The following is a 19,406-nucleotide window of genomic DNA, read 5'->3' on the forward strand; positions in this document are numbered from 1 at the left end:
AAGCTTGTTTTTGCCGCTTTTTGGTCAGAAAAATTTGTGTTTTGGGTGAAACTAACCGATGTTCTACTCATGATTACTAAACTATGGTAAAAGCTAGAACCTGGTGAAAGAATATACTCTCCTCTTTGTTTTGGTAGGTTCTTATATTGTCACAAAATAAAATATTCTGTGTGTTTTGAAAGATCAGTTAAAATTCTGACAATACGGCAAACTTTAAAATGATAAGTGAGTAAATTAAGAGTAGCATACCTGGTCAGGTTTGGATATAAGAGTTGTTAGTGTTTTTCTCTGAAGGAGAGCACAATAAACTTTGGTTGACTCTTGAACGTTGACATTGTGGTTTGTAAATTAGAGAACATTAAGTTGAGCAAGTTGTCTGATCTTGACCTGGTGCATCTTCGAAAGGAAGTAAGGAAATAGGAAATAATTTGATCATGTGTCAGAGGATTAAGACAACATTCATTGAATTTATTATTATTATTATTTTTTTAGCACAGTGGATTGTTGAGCTAAGAATTTCAGTGGTACTTCCGGATGTGATTGTGTCGATTGGAAGGCGTTCAGCTAGTTTAAAGTTTTATGGGCCCAGTTTGCCTTGTGGGTGCTCTCTTTTTAATTGAACATTCATTAGAGAGTACACTGTTATACCCCTACAGTTTATAGTGATATTCCCCCCAAATGAAACACAATTAGGCTTAGGCAAAATGGTGGTCTGAATGGATCCAGATCTGAGCTGTAACAGTGTACACTGTACAGTTTGTGCTCTTGCTGTCTAGCCATAAAATAAATAATTTTGGGGACACTGGCTGGCACTCACAGCGTATGACTGCCACAGCAAGATTACAAGCAGTGCTAAATTGGAACAATAATGGAACTTTAGAGATCCTGATGCACATTTCACTGACCGCTATGACTAAGAGACAAGCAAAAGCTTTTTTTCTTTCTTTCTTTTTCTTTTTTTTTCCCACATTGAGGAGAATCTAAAGAGTCGAGAGAGGTGAGTCTTTGCACTCCTCAACCCCTCCCTCTGAGCTCTTAGTGCCACTCAGCAATGCTGGAGCCATTGCTGTGTTAACACTTTCTGTTCTCACGGGACCAGAGAGCCTGAACTGTCGCCCACCTTCAGTTGGCTGAGAACGGTAAAACCATTCCACCGTGGTCAGTGTGTTTCAGAGTTTAGACGATGCAGCGTTACCAACGAAGGTCTTCTCTGCTGCTGAACACGTAATGTTAAATGTGACTCATCCTGTTGTAATTTGCAATATGTAATAGCAAAGACTATTAAAAATCTCACGATTCAATTAATTTGTGCTAATGTTTAGAGCAGATGTGCAAACATGAACCAGCTCACAGAATGTGCTTTAATGACACTCTCCAAGTTTTACTATAGGATATTAGAGTACACTGGGAACCATTAAGTAGACCCCAAACAAACTGCCATATTACAGTTGTTCTATTCGTAGCTCACTTCACTAGTCTGTGCAATGAAAGGCGTGGTCCCATCTGCCAAGAAGCCTGTGCACTAAGTGCATCAGAATGAATGAAAAGAACGGTCTCGGAGAGTAATTAGAATAGATTTAACAAAAGTGGGAAGGTAGAGGGATTGAATCCATCAGTAAAGGCTGGTGTTGGATCACGGCAGTACCTCGGGTCTCATTTAGCCATTGACTAATGCTGTTTCTGCCGCTTCATTAATTAGCCTTCACCAAGTAAATCATGAAAAAAAAAAAACAACACACGGTGTTGTCTCTTCCGTTGATATATCGAGATGAAAAAAATAGTGAAGAGGAATGGAAGCAGGCAGAAAAGTGATCATTTGGTGCTAAATGGTGCTAGAAAACCTTTGACCAGCTCATTTAGCGAATCACAATAGCATATCCATGCACGTTCCATCCATGCAGTAAGAGGGAAGATTACAATCTGGTGCTGAGGGAAAGTTAATGTCGTCATCTTTGGAAAGTTTTTCCAAGAGGCAATGGATACTGGGGTGGGTGAGTGGGATGGAGGTTGTCGGGTGCTTGAACTCTCTGTGGTGCAGCCACTAAAGTGTCTTAACATTCATGGGGTAGACCATCAAAGAGCACAAGTTTAAAAGCAGGAGAGCTGGTTTTGGAGTTTTGCCTCTGTGCGGGAGACATCTAGGTATCTGCGTCGTGTATTGATGTGGAGCACCGTCCCGAGACACACTTCACCATCCTTTATTTCCTCTTGCCCTGTTGAAACTAAATGCACTGTGCTTCAAAAACAGTGCTTTATCAAAGACACCGCTTAAATTGCTCTCCCTTCTTTCTTTGACGCTCTCCTGTGCTTCTGACAAATACTGTGTCTTTCTGGCCGAAGCGCTGCAGAGGAGCCTTCCCAGAGCATTTGCTGTGGAAGAAATCCCAAAGAGAGGTTGAAAAAGGAAAGATGCTGCTTAGTATTTCTTTAGAGATGCGGTGCAGGACTGGAGTCTGTCACTTATTCAGCATCTGCTGCGTGCTTTCTTTCATGTGTCTCTCTGTGCGACCCACGGGGTCCAATGTGACATTCTGTCTTGCGACTCTGCAAATGACTTTCCTCCTCAGTCTCTTTTGTCCTTTGGAATTCTAAACTATCCCCCAAAAATATTTTTCATTAAGACTAGTGGTGGGTGACCACACATGTTTAATTATGTCGTGGGGGTATATTATACAGCGGCCTTAGTAAGAAACAAAACATTTTCATCTTGTTTAGACTAGGCACCTAGGGGTTTTAAAAAAATAGAATCACTGATTTGATGCACAACATAACTCAATATGCTTCACATACTGTAATTAAAAGTGAAACATTTAAATGTGATTACTAACAGAAGACTTAACGAGATTTAAAAGCAAAATAAGGAAATACAAAAGAGCTTACTAAAATTACTAAAATAGCGTACAGTGGAGGAACAACGTTTTCGAAAACAACTTTGAAAGACCTTAATCATAGGTATGGGACAAGACCATTGTTTTTAATCCTGGATTTAAAATCATCTACTCTTTTTTGGTATGTTTTAAGTCTTTATTTAATTACAGTGAGTCCTTGAGTTACGTATTACGAGACCTACGTCGTTTCGACTTAACGGCGCCCATTACTCGTCCGTAACACCGTCTTTTTCGTTAATTTCCCACAGTAATCACGCCATTTTAAAGTTATTTAAAGTTGTGTTGTTGTTACCTCCAGCAACGGACGTCTATCAGCAGGTCAGCTCGCCATCAGGCGCGTCACATTTCTGTGTTTATAGCTCCTTCAGCAATGAATGTCCGTGCGGAAACACAAAATATTGGTTCCGGCGTCTTCCGGATCGCACAAATATGTTTTTTATAATTACTGTACAAAGTATTTTGATGTAAATATCGACTTTAATGGTGAAATCCGACTTTGGGTTACATTGCCAGCGTAGGAACGGAACAACGCCGTAACTTGAGGACTCCCTGTATATGATTCACTCTGATAATAAAGGATACCAAAAAATCAGTGGTACGTATTACACACAAGTACAGAGGAATGAAACAGCTTTTTAAGGGTGATTTTTTTTTTAGGGATCATACACAGAGTTTTACGGTACTTCATATTTATCTTGTGATTGTTTTAATTATTGTATCGTGTCTGCAAATGAAGAACCTCCGTCGTTTCCCTTTGCGTAGCATTTTTGGGGCTGTCATCAAAACCTGCTGTCCTGTGGATTAGTGGCCAGTACGTCAAACTAAAACCGAGCGAAGGCATGTTTTGGGTCTAGCGCAGGCTGTGACAGTGGGAAAAATAAGTGTGGCTTACACACTAATTGTGACACCGAGCTTCAGATTTGCAATTATAGTGTAACAAGCAGCTCACAAAGTCCATAGTGGGATCAAAACTCCTCTGCTACTTTGATGCTATCAGATGATGTCACTATTAATTAGGCGCTGTGTTCTCTCTTCCTATCATATAGCCAAGCCGGCAAGTAAAATTTAATCGATAGTTACACAAGGACTGGCCTAGTTCCACTTGTGTTCTGTCACTAAATTTCACACTAATTGGCCACACCAGCTGAGAAACACCAAAAATACTTTTATTGAGTGTGGTTATGACTTTGCATAGTCCAAAGGGACATATGGTTTACCTGAAAGATCTACCTTTCAAACTAAGGGCCTGAGTTACTAAAGGTTTGCATGTACAAAAATGTGTCCAAACTTGACTACGCACAAAAGCAGATGCAAAAGCTGATCTACTAACAGGGTATAACCAGAATTGTGTCTGGCAAATGTGCTAAATTGCAATGCAGCTCATTTTGTTGTGGGAGGAGTATATGCAAATAGATACATTTAGTACACGCAATGTGATTTATCTGAATTTGATGAATTCTGATGTCTGATTTTGCGTCTTTCAATGGCACATCTGAAAAGCAAGTGCAAACCAGCATGCAAAGTGGTGTTAACGTTTGCTATCAAAAAATATTCTTTAGGTGTTTTCAGCAATCACTTTTTGAGCTTCTGAATGATCTAATGGCTGCACAACAAGGAGTCATGCCACATTCCTTGCATCTGGGTCATTTCAACAACGCAATTGGTGCTGGGCTCGCTCAGCGTTCAGAGTTAAATTCAACAAACAGCATTTTTGGAGCGGATTATTTCTGTACCTCACTAATATTTTTGTCTTACACTTGCACTTCCAATTCCTCTATTCTATCAGCTTTGTTTTGTGGGGGCTCTGCCTTATATTCTATGGTAAAAGTTATCAGCGCCACCTAAAACGTAAAACCGTCTTTTAAATACTGTAGTCTGCGCCACTTTTGCACCAGGATCTGTTTGCGTGAATGAGCACGCAATTTAGCGCCAAATATTTGTGATCTCAAGTCAAGCACTAAATATACCAGTGCATGTTACAGGTTTAAACAAATATGCAGTGTCCATTTTCAATGAGCCCTGCTCCAGTTATTCGGCATTCAAGCATTGATCTGCCGATGCATACATTTAGTACACACGGTCACTTAATTGCAGTATGCGATACATTGCAGACTAAACTGCCACATTTCCCAGTCAGCTGCTGCTGCTTAGCAGTTTCCTAATGTGTGAAAGTTTTTCCACAGCTGCAATGTCAATGCTTATTTGTACTGCGTTTGCCTCTTTGGTTCGGGCTGATGTAAGAAGCCCAGGGGTCCTCTAGTTTGATCTCAGAAACATCCTGTCTTTAATTCTCCCCAATGAGTTTAATACTGAACACACGGGTCCCTGTTGACAAAAGCCTTGATTGAGTGAAACATTGAAGAAAAGAGGTGGGGGCACGCTGACAACAAACAGCCTCTCAACAAATCCTAGGTTGGCTTGCAGTTGTAAATTCACTCACTGTTGCATCCAGTGATGCATACTGTGGATTGAGACGTATAATTTTAGCCTATGTCTGATAGTGTTGGTCTGACGAGCGTGCGTATCATATGAAAGTTCACTGGCCCCTATCTTGTTGGTTGGTTTATTGAGGTAAAAGATGAAAAGCTGTGGATTGAGCCCATGTTGCTCTGTCAGTGATGCAAGACCTTCCATCCTTAGATGGAGTGCATTTCTCCCGTCGCCGCCTCTTGGTGTCATATCTTTTAATGACGAGCTCAAGTCGGAATTGTCACCTCAATGCACTTCACCATGAATATATTATGTATGTCTTTGAAGAGTACACTGACTTTTTTATTCTGGTGAAGTTTTTATCCATACTGCATGTTGTTCAACCGAGGTGTTTGATTAGCTGCAAAGATGGGGAAAAAAACTTTTGGTCAAATGCTTTCCTACTGAGTGAAGGTGGGAGCAGCTTCTCATGTGATGGTTGATGAGAACGAGACTTCCTGGTGCTGACGTTGAATCTGGTCCCAAAGTGTGTTGCTGAAAAGCCAAAGTGACAGATCGGGAGATAATAGGTTTGCTGTAACGTCACGCCTGAGCGTACGTCCACACTGAGCATTTCTTGAGCCGTCCACTTTCTGACGTCCTCATGACAGGCCTCGTCCTATTTCCCCTCCCGTTGCACGGCTCTGCAGCCACAGCCCATTTTACTTGCCCACTCTCAGCATGCTCCATGGACTGCTCTGTTGCCTATTACTTTGAGTGCTGAGCTATCAAAAAGTCTGATTTGTTATTGATAAAGTAATGGTCATAAAAGTGAAACAAAGCCCATTTGTTTGTTTGCCTGGTGGGATGCAGAGCCTGCTTTTTATTCTTTTGCTGCATTGTTTTATCGCCGCAGAGTCCATGTAATCCTCAGCACTTAAATGGTATGTTAACTATGGAATTAAATAATGATTTAGTGCCCAGAATCCCATTATATTGGCCAAAACGGTTCCACATATTAGCCTCTGGGACAAAAATAAAAGCATTGTAGGCTTTCTCCACCCATCGCTGCAGCCTGTCTATTTCCCAGTCACATCATTTCTCCTTCTTTTCTCTCGACAATGACCTTGACGCTGTTCCTGTGGCGCTAATTCAAGCACACGGAACTCTCTGTTTCTTCTCATCCGCCTCCCATGCCTCTGTTTTCATTAGCCCGCTCAGTCAACCTGCCGAGGGATGGCTCAGCGCCGCGCTCACGTTACAGGCCTATTGACTACACAAGAGAGAGGAAATACTTTGGACATGATTCCCCGTGCATGAAGCACATGATAGCGGCTTTATCTGCACCTTTTTGTCAATGGAGGGAGGGAGCCGATAAATAGCAGGCCCTCTTTATCGCCCTCACTTCAGGCGTGTCAGTGATCAGATACACAGCAAAGCTAATTAATATTTGGAGATGCTTCATGCACTTGTACATTGGCACTATTACAAATGACATTCTGTTGACTCCGGCATCACAGCATCGCTCATTTTGCTGTTTAGTGCTGGAGGATCATTACTTCGGTGTTATATGCAAGGAAAACTCTTGAATGATGCTGACGTTAATGTCAAATATCAATTGTGACTTTTTGAAAATATGTCGGTACCTAGCTGCATGCCATCTCAAGCCGTGAGGAACATAAACAGGAGACGTGCGGTCTATTCTTCACAGAGCACCATAATTACAAACAGGCACTGTGAACCAGCGGCTTTGTCAGCCAGAATATGCCGGCTTTTGCTCGATAAAATCAAGACATGGCTGACCATAATTTCAAGCGTCAGAGAGGGTGGCCGACAGTTCTGACTGTAACGCACAATTCAGACACAAACACAACTCAACATTGACAATGACTGTAATGCAACTGCCATCAATCAAAATATCATGCAAACGTGTCACTCTTAACTATTTGAGGTCACTGTTGTACATGTGAGCTTTGTGCAATGATGAAGATATTGGTTGGAAGCCAAAACCCACAAACATGGATGAGTGTTTTACAGCCGCAATGAACTTCTTCGGCATTGGTTGTCTGCTCTGCTTTCCCTCTCCTCTTCCAACTCTTCCATCCTGGAGCGGTGCTGTTGGTCTGCAGCTGTGCAATCTGAGCGTTGAACTCTGCCGCTGTAGCGTCAGGCTAATCAACAATTGAATACATGATCTGCTGTACACAGAAGCACAGCCGGCCTTCTATGTGCAGTGTTTGACCTCATGTTTCGGGGATGATGAGATGGTACACCTAATTGGTTGGCAGCCTTGCGGCAATCAGTAAAATGACGGACCGACGCGCTTGGAGCGCAGCTGCACAAAGGCCCCACCCAAGAGCCAATTGTCTGACAATCAGAGGCTGCTATTTTGGGTTTCCTTCCGCGTACGCTGAACAGATTTCAGCAAATCAGTTGGCCCTCAGGCATTCTAATTATGCAAAAAGACTAAGCTGAGAAAAGTTGCTATTGTTTCGACTTTTATTTCTATCATTTGTTTGGTATAGGACTAATACTGTATAGAGAGATGCAAGCTCCTGTTGACAACCTGCATTTGGCTTGAAAGCAACCTGGCCTATATCAAGTATTCCACAAAAAAGGGGTTCAAGTATTCAAAAGTCTTAATCTTTATTAATAACAGTTCAAAACATTAACGGTTCCTCAGAACATGAACAAGATTGGTGACCCGGTCCTATCTTTCGTCTACCTGCTATTTTGTATACTCAGTATCGTTAAGTAATGAGGTATGATTTCTTGATTTCAACTTTCTTTGTGTATTCAAGACTTGTTGGGTGCTCCTTCTGTTTTGCTTTTTTGTTAGGCTGTTCTCGTCACCATCCATTCTCTACATATGCCAGGTTTCGAAAAAGACATGATTGGGACTGTCAGGATTGCTTGAATAGCTTTATCATTCCAAATTATCATTCTGCGGGCCGCTAATAACCGCCGGGCTTCAAGTTTGACAACCCTGTCATAAAGCCACTTTTTAAACATTCACTTAAAAAAAAAATCATCTGTTGTCGAACAAGTTGCCATGTCTGATTGGACTGTCGATTTAACAGAATGTTCACCCTGTAGCAATGCTGCTCACCTGCAGCCTCTCAGGCATCAGTTTGAAGGGCAGCTTGGCTTCAGGTCTGACCACATTAAGGAGACCTGTAAGCGGAAAGGGCACCGGCTGCCACTCTCTGACCGCTGCTACCCTGCTGTGAAAAACAAAAACAAAACAAAAACAAAACCGAAACAATTACAAGCCGCTGTGTGATCTTTCCCTTAGCTGTGCCTGAAAATGTTAAGACTCACACAAGCGTGCAGGTTCTCATCAGGAAGCCAAAGTTATTTAAAGTAATTTACTCAAATTAACATTTTAAAAACTTCCTGGAACCCTTTGAGGATTTCAGTTGACTGCTGTAAGCAACACAAATCCATCCAGAAGTCCAAGACATTTGCGTTAAGCCTCTGGTCAGTCTATCAATGCAAAGAGAGGGAAGTAGTTTCCAGCTGCACAGAGCACTACAGGTCCTCTTTGCACCCGTGAATGTGGAAGACTTATGTGTTAATCCTGAAGCCCCCACCTACCTAAGCCCCTGTAATAAAGCACGCTCTCAATCAGGACCTGCCCCCTCCCTGCAGGCAAGGCATCTTAGGTCCCTGCAATCACTAGCTGGTGAGCCTCAGGAAAGCTAATGAGCCCCTTGTCTAGACGTCCAGCACCTGCCTGCATAGCTCTTCTAGTTGGAATTCTCTGGGGTGTAGCAGGTGGAGATGATGGAGGTCTGTGAGAGGCCAGAGGAAAACCCCAACAGGGGGATTATGCGGTGACCAGCACTCGGCAGGTTTGCATACATAGTAGCTAAATGCACCACTGCTGCAGTCCAGATGGACTATTTGAAGCCGTACAACCTGAAGCTGAATACTCACTCAAAGGAAAGGCTTGCTGGCTTTATTGTCAACTAATTAATGACGTCTGATTCCACGCAAAGGTGTCCATGCTCAGCTTTGACTCCCTGTGCACGGTGAACCCTGTAGACTGCTGATGTGCAAAATGCAGATCGGCTTTATGTAAATGGTAACGAGCACAATGCAGATGTGCTATTTAGAGTTCGTACATCTGTTGTGCCTGAGGAGAATTTGGGATGTTAATTCACCTGCTGCGGGTGCATGGAGTCTGTTCCATCTGGATGCTGGAACCTTCTTTGTGATTCAGTCTTTTTTTGGAGCGCATTTCTATTCATTATGACACCTGTTACTAACACACATAAAACAGTCTTTTTTTTCATTTTTTTTTCTTTTTTCAGAAATCTTTCCACGGTTTCTATAAGGTTTACTATTCATCTAGCCATGATTACAGTTAAGCAGAAGGCTACCACATAGTTCAGATAAAGTGCAAATCCTGAGCTTAGTTAGAACTAACCAAATTTTGTTTTAGCGCCTCATTTGTGTCCAGGTTCCAATTAAATTCCCAACACAGGAACAAATCCGCTCTGATTAAGGAAGCAACTAAGAGAGCAGTTAGCCTGTGTCTTGGATGTTTTGAGAATTGTGTTGAAGGGAGCGGGCCACTTGTGTAAGTGTTTGTTATTCAGCTTTAATTATGTCCACGGGGCCTGGGTGTGCGTTGGCCAATCTACACTGCGTCTCTTTAGCCTCAGCCACAGTGGACTGGCTTGATGTCTTCCTCTTCTTTCCTCCGCCCTGAATAACCAATTAAAGGTCATATCAATTAGAGCATGTAGTGGTCTCCAGACTCATTTTCAAACAGCTTGCTCTGAGAAGGAAGTATATCGGCTTGCCTGTCCTTACTCAAATCTTAAAGTTTGGGTAAAATATCTGCTTCGACACTAAGTAGCCATAATGAGTTGCTTGGCTCAGACCTCAGCATGAAGTATGCGTTTTTGCACTTCAGACCATGTGTAAGCCATCATTTTATCATTAATCAGACGGACGCCAATGCAATATATGTGTGAGAGATAATGCATTATTTGCATAAAATCTCAATCTGCAACCTCAGTTGTGACCTCCCTGCTAGCAAATAATTTGTTTCATGTTCTGCGTGTCGGTTCATGTATATGCTAATGTGTCAGGCTGTAAGATACATTTAAGTCCTATGTGTAAATAAGATGTGCTGGTAAAAGGAAAATGTATAATTCAGGAATGCAAAACACTTAGTAGTGTTAGACTTTGTACCTACTCAATGGTCAGAAATATGCCTTGGAACCAGAAGCAAAATAAAATAAATTTAATCCCAATATAGAGAGTCCTTATTTCCATGATCTTCATCATTTTGTATGCAAACAATAATTCGCGCCGTGCAAAATGACGGACAGAGAATTGTTTTCTTTGACGATTCATGAATCCTAATGAAGAAGCTTGGGCAAAGAGGCATATTGCAAAAGGTTAGACGTGCTGTTGCTATAGTGAATCAAGCAGCACACTCGCCATGTTTGTGCGTGCCAAGATGTGTTTGTTTGTAAACACAAATACTGTCATAGGTTCCTTGGCAGTCTTGCGGCTGAGCAGGCAAGGAGAGGGGATTCCTGAAGTATGATTAAATGAGTTTTAATTCATTCATTTATTCATGATATTCAATAGTTCTTCTGTCTTTGAAGAGACAGCTCACCAAAGCCCTTGCTAGATTCTTCATCACGCCATTTGCAAAGGAAAACTCAATCGCTTCTCCTTTCATAGCAAATCAAAAGAAAGCAATATTACAACACTGCACAAACATGATCGTGGTTTAGCATCACTTGCCTGCGTTAATGGTGTGACACAGTTTTTATTTTGTTTTTGCTGAATGTAGGGTTTGGGCAGCTTTGACAGGTGGTATTCCGCCTGCAAGCCCATTTCACTCAGAATGACAAAATCTGGACCACTGCAAGGAATCTTATAGAATCTTATTTCACGATAAGCGGAACACGGGTGTGAGCATGACACGAATAAATCATTTTTTTTCTTTTTTTTTTCTTTTTTTTTAACCATACATGTCCATGAGGAAAATCATCTGGGAGTACTAACTCAAAAGTGACTATGCCGATGATTATAATAATAAGATTTGATTCAAAAGAGCCAACCACCAATCACTTAATTTCCTGTCAAGCTGCACATTTAGAATATACATTTATAACAATAACAGTACATCTCTTCACCATCTTTTTACAACACAAGATGACATCGGCACTAGTTGGGTTAAGTTCACATCAGTACATGTTTTTCTCTTCCAACCTCTGCTTACAAACACATTTTCAAAATACGTTAAAACAGATACAATCTATATTTGATGATGAACTTTTTTTGTTTTCCAAAACAAGCATCAGTCAAACGTGGACATCTGATTGACATGCCTACAAGTATTTGTTGGGGGTGAAGTATATTTTTCACTCAATGTATAAACAAGTCTACACAGCTTGTGGTGAACTCATGCAGTTTTAATATTTTATACAGTTTTCTACACACAGTGCTCATGTTCCTTTGGCGTTCATTCATTGAATGCAAAAACAAAGGAAATTCATAATTGTGTGTCCTTAATTTAATTTAACTTTCCCAGGTCCGTAGTTCCTTAGAATCTCTGTGAAGTGAAATTAAATACCTTGTCATGTTGACACAACAGAGAAGAGTGATGTTAACAACCCTGTCAAATTTGATGATTCAAAATATCGGCAAGAATATAACATGAGGCTTCAAAATCGTGACAAATCAAGCCATTGTCTCCGCTCTCAAATGTTGTAGTCGCGTCTGCTCAACATGCCCAAACCACTCCATGCTCTACTGCCAACTGTCACTCAAATATCACTATGTCTAGTATTGTTCTTATGCGTGCACATCCCTACATGGTTGAGATGCGAAAACATACTGTATCCACTTAAAGCCTCCGGTGAGTGGAATATATCCCACTGGGTCGTCATGAGGCTTTCCACACCCTGACAAAGAGGCGCTAGCCACCTGCTAGTTTGCAAGCGAGGCAGGCTTGCGGAGGGTCACTCGTCTATGGCGTCACCTCCCTGCTTAATGTTGTGTCCACTTAACACTTCGGAGAAAGTTAAGCATTTATTAAACACGGTGGTACACATACTTGTACCATAAATCAGCCTGTGGCTCACATTTGAGCACATACTTCCTTCTTGTTAAATACCCACTATGCTTTATGTTTCAACAGATTACGGTATCTTAAATTGATTAAATAAAATGTGTGAACAATGTAACGAATGGAAATTTAAGTAATGACACTGAGCTGTTCTGGAAATGGTGGCATCCAGAGAAGAGTCATTTTAGGGATTTATAGGCATAGCTAGCTAGCTAGCTAACTGTTTGGAAATTGGAAAAAATGGTGAAAAATTGTTTAATGCTCTATCGCCACTACATTGTTCTTAGTCTTTGCACGTTTTCAGCAATTACCATTAAAAACATGTATAATGTATTTCAAAACAATTCTGAATTCACTTTCCAGGGTCTTTAAGTCATGTTGCTCTGAACTTTGTCTATGTAATGTAATAGGCATTGCATTTTTGTTTCAAAAATGATGTGGGTTTTCTAGAAACGTGGGTGACAAATTAATGGAAAAATATGGGTGCATGCCAAAATGACAGCAGTTGAGAACCCAGACTGAAACCAATGACAAATGCCACCATTTTGTGTTTGCCTTTAGTTCTGAACTCAACATGAACTTGTGATTTGCAATGTTTATTTATTACATTTCCCACATTCAAATCGGTTTAGCTTAGAAAATCCTGCACTGTTGCCCCTGGCAGAGGAACATAGACATGCAATATGCATACATCCAAATATATCAGCTGTCTCGTGTGGGAAAGTGGGTGTCTTCATCCTGCTCGTCTCAGTAGGGACTCCCATTCGTTTTTGGGCAGAAAAACAAAAATCAAAAAGCACACTCATCTTCTTTGTCATGAGATATTTCACATCAAACAACAGCAGCATGGAGACATCTCATCAAGCGGAAGAAAAGTACAACAATTTAGCCAAAAGTGACATGTGGCAACAGACTCCCGGCTTTGGTCTTTCCCTTCATGTGCTCAACTAGAAAAGAAAATAACAGATGTGTTTCTTAGTGTCAAGCTTACATTTGCATTTTACTCTTGTCTTGTTGTTGTGAATAATAATTGTTTTTGAATCCCTTTGGAAAAGGCCCCTTTGTGGATTCCCAATGCATGCTGTACATAAAGCTAACAAACATTGTTTCTTCTTTTTCATGTCTTTGGTTCCTCCCTGGCTGCCACTGTCCACAACAGGTAAACCATATTTCTTTTTTTCTATTGTGCTACCTTTAGTGTCAAACTGTCCACCTTTTAACTGTCAGATTGCTTCCGTCAACCTCCCCTTTGCCCCTTTTGACCAATCATATTTGATGTTTGCCTCTCAGTGTCTGAAGTGGGTCTTCTGCTGTCTAAACAAGCCCCCCCATTAACCACCCCCCACCCCCACCCCAACTGTGCATGCCCTTTCCTGAGCTCAGTACTGGCGGGAAAAGGGCAAGAGAGCATCGCTCAGGCAAAACAATAGCGCTGTGCCGAGATGTCAGACCGGGGGAGATGTGAGGAGGAGGAGGAAGATGATGATATGAACTCACTGGTGTTGCTGTTTCTCACTCTGCTGAATGCTAACACACGACCCCGTGTGGCTGGGTGTCCACCCGCCGCGTGGTCAGGGCCCCAGTGTTAGCAGAATGGGGTGGGTGGGGGTGTAATGATCCCAGTCTGGAGTCTGCTGAGCCCTGATTTGTTTTGGAGGGTGTGTGTGTATGTGTGTGTGTGTGTGGATGTGCACAGGACTGGACTGGCATAAATAATCGGCCCTGGCATTTTAACTTAAGGCCGCCGCCAGCCCAATTCCTGACCACCCTTAGTTACCACGTAGCTCTACCGCTGATGTTTATTGGTTCAATTTGCTTTCTATATTTAAATGGATTAATGTTCTTCTCCCTCTAAATTGTGGGCTGGTCTTTTGGGGTAAAATGGAAGGAAACAATAATTGAATAGCACCACATTGGCCCCAAAAGACACCGGCCCACCGGGCATCTGCCCTGTATGCCAGATTGCCAGTCCAGCCCTGGATGTGCATGTGTGTTTTAGGCTGCCACCGGGGCATATTTGCAGACTGTTAGCTGCCCTCGGCCTTCTCTGAGGCGTTCATGTTGCTTTGACTGTGGCATGCCCACTGGCTACTGGGGCCTTACATTGGAAAGCAAACTGACTTCAGAGAATTTGGCTCTAGTGAGTCTGTCATGCATTTGTCTATGTCAAAGCAAGCGTGTTGTTGATTCCAAATTGCGTTTAACACAAAATTGTTCAACTAGTTTCATGTTTTTACCATCAAACTCCATCCTGCACGCTGAGGTCTCTATCTCCGTAGACAGGCGCTCGGTGTAAAAAACGGCCACATCTTGATTTTTGTGCCTTTAGTTGTTTTGGATCACATTGTACCTTGATTGGCATTCCTGTGGACGAAGCTGCCATACAACCATATGGCAATTTGGTAACAAAAAGTAGACTTGATTTTAGACTCAAAAAAAGTTGGTCTAAGTTGTGGCGCTGATGGTGTCACACGTTTGTTTTTTTGGTGGATTTAATCGAGGTGCAGGATTTGTGTGTTGGATGTCATCGTATTTCATGCAGAAACATGACAGTAATAGGGGCCAATCCCTGAATCATTGTAGAACTCAATTCACTGAACAAATTATTATAATGGAGAATACAATTTTTGTTGGTTTAAGTCTGACAGATGTTTTAAAATAATTTTTGGGGTGCAAAATCCAAAACAGATCTCAGTTCGCTCTCACACCAAGTTTTTGAGCTCTAGTATCACAGTTTACTTAAAAAAATATTGAATAAAAGTCATTCTATGCAAAAAAAAAAAAAAAAAAAACACTAAGAATGGAATACCGGTAGTTACAAGCATTGCAAACTAAACAAATATGGCATTAAACGAAATAGAACTTACAATGATATACCCATAGTTACAAAGTTAAGAGAAAAGCCATCACTAATTAATTGCTACCATGCTAGTTTTCTGTTTGCAGATATTGATGGTACTGACCTATTAGGAGCTGCACACACCTCAATCATCTCAATTGTGACTACACAAACAAGTTGCCACGCAGCGGTAGATGAGTCAAATCGTAATCAGTTCTTCTTTCTACATTCTTACTACAGCTAATCAGGGCAATTTTGCTGATCTGGATTGAAAGCTGTGGGAGTGGAAAAATGAAATATGCAAAAAAAATGTATTCCAATTTTGGAATCAGCATGCCAGCTTTAGTTTTAATCAGCATAAAAGACTAACGAAACAGATTTTTTTTCTTTCAAATTGCTCCCCAGTATCAGTATCATCTTAAAAAAAATAAAATAGCACCACTCTGACCTTGTGACAGAAATTATGAGGGCTGGGGTGACATAGATCTTGCAGTTTACCTGTGCACGCCAATCTCACGTACAGACCCCAGCAAGTAAATTTCTACTTCCGCTTTGATTGGCCGGGAGTCGACTGCGTTCCATCCCACGATGGTGAATAATAAGGCAAACACCCTCTTCTATCTGCGCTAGTCAAGCAAAATACCAAAAGAAAGGACACTCCACCCATGCGCACAGTTAGACTGAGCTTTGTGCTACTTGCACTGGGCCATAAAGTCTATTGCATTCAATAGACTAATGTTTCAATTTATACTTTACATCTCCAACTGAAGTCATGTGATAACCGTGCAGAATATATTACTGTCAAATCAGCAATTTCTTTACAACGCATGCAGTGCTGTTAAGCCCCAAATCATTCATATGCTGGCCCAATTTAGAGTTGAAAGGAATTTTCATTTGGTGATATGACACAAAAAAAGACAGTAGTTATTACGGTGGAAGTTGTTTCATTTTGAAAACGTCTCATATCCCTCGTCTTCAAACAGGAAGACAACTAGACGACTCCTCTTCACCACAAATGTTGAATTGAACTAAGGTAGCCTTTTGGATTACAGTATAGTGTTTAAGAAGTCCGGTTGCCTTCGAGTCAACTTTAGGGAATAAAGATTGACTGTTGACACCGAAAGGAAAGGCTCTGTCTGAGTAAGTAAAACAACAACAACAAAATATTGGACACGATCCAGCTGTGATATGAGGATGTAGAAATAGACTAGCATCATATCTTTCCTGTGTGCCCACAACTTGCTGTTCTTTTTTTTCTTTTTTTTTAAAGCAAGCCTGCAGGACAGCCTGCTGGCAGGCAGGGATGCAAAGAGGCTTTCTCTCGCTGTACATGAGTGAGGGAGACAGATGGAGCATGCCAGACAGTGGTTTGTGGATTTATCCAGATTTATGATGAGAGGAAGTGAAAAAGGAGAGCCGTGAACAGACGATTGTTGGAGGCTGGAAGCCACTGGATGATAGGAAGGTGTGTGTGTGTGTGTGTGTGTGTGTGTGTGTGTGTGTGTGTGTGCTCCCAGCACAGTGTCGACGCGCTTGTTGTTTTCTGACTTGATTATGTTTCATTTCCGACAACACTTCCATGTATTTGATGTTGTCTTTCAATAGTGTATCCACTGCCTTAACTTTTAACCCTGACAATACTTTGTGGGAATTTGCTAAGCATTCTTGGATTCTCTCTTTTTTTTCTCTTATGGAGACGAAGCTAGAAGAATTGGTGTAACACAGCAATTTGAATTACTATGCAATTGATGCTGGCTGCATTCATACAGAAGAAAAGCAGCTTGGCTATAGTAATCATTGTTTTCTCGTGCAGAAAATATCTCTTTCTGTTTCCATCCTCGATGGAAATCTGCTTGTAAATCCATGTACAGTTGATGTTTAAGAGTGTCAAGTTCCCCCTGCTCATCCATCATGAGCTACAAGAGGATATAATTCATTTTTTGTTTTATTGAACAGCTTGAATGCATGCTTCTCTAGTATTCTTTTTCACAGGTTAGCATATTGGTCTGATTGAAGGAAAGACTACAAACCAATTGAAAGTATATGGAGAGATTCTTTCTTTTAAAAATCTCATCCCATTTCTCATTTTAGTGGCTGCAAGTTTGAAGTGAAAAGGTGACACACACTTACTGTGGCAAGTACATGCCGAGCCTTCGCCATTTTCATAATTCCTGCTCTTGTGAGTGGACCAGTGGCTTTCTGACAAATGATACCTTTCACCCGTCATGTATTGCTTGTGAATACATGTGGTTAGTAGGATCTTTTCCAATAAATAGATTTAACCGCTACAAAATGTTGGACAAGGCTCTCTCACTAAGCCTGCTATTATTCCACTTGCACGAAGCCTGCACAATCAAGGGTGACCCTTCTCGGTCTGACGGACGTGCTTATAGCCAATCGTAGTGAGCCCACTGGATACAGCTTCCGTTTTTGTTTTCGATGCATTTCATTCTTAAGCAATAGTGGGGGAGCCACACAAGGGACTCCGCAGCAACAGTGAAACATATTTACTGTATTTTTATAAAAGGATGAAAGTGATAATGAGTTCAGGGAAGACTTGCACCAAACGCAACCTTTTATTGTACAGCGAGTGAGGTCCTTTTTCTGTGTCAACCCTACCAGCTGTATTGATATCTATTGTTGTTTGTAATTTCCTGTCTTACTTTAAAAATATTTCCTGTCATTTACTTCCATCCGTCATGGGTTTCCTGTACTTGTGATTGCCTACCTTGCCCTGTTGACTTCAACTGTTTCTCTTCGCTCCCCCTCACTGTTCTGGCCGTAGTCCTTGTGGTCTGGGATTTTCCCCAAAAAATAACACACATTGTTATTATTATCATTTTTACTAGAAAATAAATTAGTATTTTTGATATCCCCAAATGAATTATCAATCAATTATTTGAAAAAATATATATATCAATATGTCACAAACTAGAGCCAATTCAAAGAAACAGAATCACCTGTAGCTGCAAGTCCATGCACCTTTCTTTTTCTTCTTGCTCATAGGCTCCTATGTTGTCTCATCACTGGGCCTTTTCTCCATTGCAAAGAAACTTTCCAAATATGTCTGTTTTTTACTCATTTTGCTAACTTGTCGATTAGCATCAGCGCTATGCGACTGAGATAATTAGCATCTTGACATGCAACATCGTAAACAGAGAGAATCTGGTCATTTTTTTAAATAAAATATTTTTAAGCCTCAGCTAATCAATTAACCAGAAGCACAGTAAGTTTTCTTATTCTTTCAACTGTGCGGCCTAGTCCAAAGTGGCCCGGTGTTTGGGGACCACTGGTCTAGAAGGTTTAACTGCTGGTTTAGACGTGGAGTAGATAATTTGTTAATTATTTTCTGTCCCATAGTTCATGCTTACTTCCTCCATTTTTGTCATGACCTTTGCTGTACAAGACCGCCAAAATGTTTTGCTGTTAGCATTCTGGAATAACTCATCCAGCCGCTTTGCTATTGCATGTGCAGTCAGATATCACAGCACTGCTTCTCTGAAAATTTCCAATTCGAGGGGCGACCCTGTAATGACAAATGGTCACCATGCACACAAAAACAATTAATGACTTCATCGATAATGCTGCATTAATCTCTAAGAGCAGTGTGAGTGTGGGATCCAAGTCAGTTCATTCATGTAGCTAGCTAAGATATGGGCACACATTTTGGTAGCCTAAAAATTGAGCCAATTTTAGCTAGCTCTTTCTCTTCAGTATGAGCACTATGTGAGTTTAAACTATTTCCTGTGCAATTTTTTGTTGATGAGCCAAGTTATCAAAATGGATTGTATATAATATATAGTGAACAATTGTGTTATTTTGTAGCTGAAGTGCTTTTCAAATAGGAGGGCGCAGTGCGATGCCAGAGGGGCACAAGTGACCTCCAGAAACATGTTTTTTCTCTCTACTAGAATAAGATGTTATTGCACATACACTACAGTAGATGGCAGTGGCGCTCTCATTGTGAGAGAGTGTGGAAGGAGTATTAGCTCACCTGCAGTGGTATACTTAGAACAATTTTATAGACAAACAATAATATTTATAGCCATGGCGGAAAGTTGGGGTGGTGGGGGTGGCACAGCATAATTTACTTCTTTCTTGGGGGGTGGGTGTGTTTCAAAAATGATTCAGAAGCACTGTTTTCAGAGTCTTTTCTCGTTTGTACAGCGTG

The 19,406-nt window shown here is 41.2% G+C and overlaps 1 protein-coding gene across 11 annotated transcripts in view; it reads left to right on the forward strand.

Annotated features, from left to right (window-relative positions):
- camta1a (calmodulin binding transcription activator 1a) overlaps window positions 1-19,406 on the forward strand; it is a 330,875-nt gene that overhangs the window by 74,776 nt on the left and 236,693 nt on the right. Inside the window, exon 1 of one of the 11 annotated variants that reach the window (XM_086068113.1) lies at window positions 16,241-16,375. The exons of the other annotated variants lie outside the window; for them this stretch is intronic. The gene's annotated coding sequence lies outside the window, so the exon portion shown is untranslated. Of the gene's footprint in view, window positions 1-16,240; window positions 16,376-19,406 lie in introns of those variants that run through there. 11 annotated transcript variants of the gene reach the window in all.

The sequence above is a fragment of the Leptonotus elevatus genome, chromosome 2, assembly GCF_054856555.1.
Source record: "Leptonotus elevatus isolate MCC_2025b chromosome 2, RoL_Lele_1.0, whole genome shotgun sequence".
Classification (NCBI taxonomy): Eukaryota; Metazoa; Chordata; class Actinopteri; order Syngnathiformes; family Syngnathidae; genus Leptonotus; species Leptonotus elevatus.